The 2,339-nt window shown below is 47.9% G+C and overlaps 1 long non-coding RNA gene across 1 annotated transcript; it reads right to left on the reverse strand.

Annotated features, from left to right (window-relative positions):
- Window positions 1-520: 520 nt before the first annotated feature.
- On the reverse strand, window positions 521-2,079 carry LOC116216543. Its single transcript, XR_004159509.1, has 2 exons — window positions 1,854-2,079; window positions 521-767 (listed from the first exon to the last, which is right to left on the reverse strand). It is a non-coding gene; the product is annotated as an uncharacterized LOC116216543 (long non-coding RNA).
- Window positions 2,080-2,339: the final 260 nt, after the last annotated feature.

Here is a 2,339-nt window from a genome sequence, read left to right on the forward strand (position 1 = left end):
GGGTATGCAGCATTGAATCACTCTGCTTACAGAACTCCCAGAGAAGAAATACATGCCTGGCTCATCTACAACCTGATATGAAGACCATGGGAGACGTCAAATCACTCAAGCCGGGCAATGGATTAAGACTCAAACTAATCCCTTGCTCACACAAGACTGTCCACACTAATTTAGAACTAAACATTTGGCTGGGAGTGCTGCCTGGCGCTCCCTTTCAGAGAGAGTCACAGCACATGGGAGATGCAAGTGGATAAGAGATGGCAACCTCCCTTGCAGATTCCCCACAGCCTTGTGGCGTACGGGTCCCCCGGTGAGGGACAAGGGGTTCTTCATCTCACTGCACCTTGGGAAACGTGCACGCCTGTACAGGCATCATCAAGCTGTGCCACACGGACATGAGCACCTCAAAGTCAGTGCATTCACTGCTCACACAACTTCCTCAAGTTGGACAGGCAGCGCGCAAGTGGGCAGTGGGGTCTGAAAACCGACAGCACGTGGTCAGCCTTTCACCAGCCAGATATGTACTTGAATTTGCTTTTATTGCGCTGGATCACATGCAAGGCAGAAAGGGAGAACTAGGGGCAATCTGGAGCGATTGGGAATTTGCTGTGGTCACCAGTTCTAGATTTAACGACAAAATTTCCACTCTTAAAATACTTATGTAATGAGTGCATATGAGGCAAGACAGCATGCTGTACTCAAAAGTCACTGCTGCTTCTATGGCTTCAGAACAGGCTGTTTCAAGTCATTTTTCTTAGGCAGATAACCTACAGCAAAAAAAAATACCTCCTGTTATAAAAAGCAGGAACACAGACTCTAACGCTCCACCAGAATCACTCCAATTTGCTTTCACCTGCACTGCCAGCCGTCACTGGATGGGCTGGATCATTGCATTGCAGAAAAACAACAGTTACCACTAGTTTCAGCAGAAGTATGCAGCTAAATGGCTGGTTTGGTTCATATTCACCAAAAGCAAACAAAACTTTAAAGATATACAAGTAACGATGACACAAGCAATGATTAATGGGTTTACTAAAAGAGCTAATGTTTCCAGAAACAATCACAAACAAAGTTCAATGTACTTAGTTTTATGATTCACAATCAGCCTAAAAAGGGTGTATAGCTGTGTACAATGCAGTACAGCTCCAACGTAAAGTGGTGTAGGCCCACACAGGAGTTACACTGATTGCCATTTCTGAAGTCATTCTCTTTCACATTTGTTCTGCTATCTGCAACATTACTGTATAGATCAAACAATAAGAATACATCCCAGACTCATGGCTCATCTGCCTATATCAAACATTGTTGGGAATACTGGCCTTTAAACAACTCTACTTCCTGGAGCAGAGTCTTCCAGACTATAAATTGGAAAACACGCCCAACACATCATGGTGATATAAGTCAGAGCCTCTGCTCTTAAGACTCAGCGTCCTTAGATCTTGTCGTTATTTGTACCACTGACACCAAGGAGAGGTAATGGCCTTAAGCATCCCAAACAACTCAGGAGGCTGACACAAGTTCAGCTCCGCTGCCAACACGTGGCATTCTTCTTTTAGCCTGAAGCCCTACAGATTTGCTTACACCACTGCACACCGTAACCGGTAACAGGAGTTAAGCAGTTACGCGGCACTAGCTGCCCATTTGCTGCGAGTTTGCTCGCGACAGCAGCTGAATAATCCCCCGCAGCACTCCTCCGACATCCACTTGCTCTGAAGGTTATGATGCTGGGTCCAACAGGGCCCTTACGACTCCCACCCTCCTCCTCCCATAGCCCCGCCGCGAGCTCCGATCGCCTCCGCAGGGACAAAGCCGAGCCCGGCTTGATTTCCTTTAGCTGTCGAGAGGCTGCTTACCTTGTGAGACATCAGCACAAGTCTCAGGTATTCCCATCCCTGCTGCAAAAGCAGCCTGCTGCTTGACGAACGCGGTCCTCAGCTGAGGGAACGGCACAACCGCCTCGAGAAAAGGAGCGACGGGAGCAGAGCGATTAAGATAACGAGTCGCAGATACAGGTGCTGCGCGCAGAGGCACCTCAGCACTAATCCCGCAGTAAAATGCAAGAGGTTTGCTCAGCAGAGGCAGCTCAGATTACTGCCCTCCTACCAAGTAGTCGTCAGCAGTCCTGACAGACAGGAGCAGAGACCGTGAGGAAAGGGAAAATTTGCTGAGTGAAAGTGCCAGGCAGCTCTGTCCTGACTGCCACATTTTCCTGCTCCAGCAGATCTGGGGCCAGATGTCTCTTGCAGTTCCCATTTGCGGGAGAGAGGAGAAAAGATTAATAAGTGTTTTCACCTCTCAAGAATTATTTACTGTTTCTTCTGAAATTCGCCACCCAAATT

This window comes from Meleagris gallopavo, chromosome 4, assembly GCF_000146605.3.
Source record: "Meleagris gallopavo isolate NT-WF06-2002-E0010 breed Aviagen turkey brand Nicholas breeding stock chromosome 4, Turkey_5.1, whole genome shotgun sequence".
Taxonomy (NCBI): domain Eukaryota; kingdom Metazoa; phylum Chordata; class Aves; order Galliformes; family Phasianidae; genus Meleagris; species Meleagris gallopavo.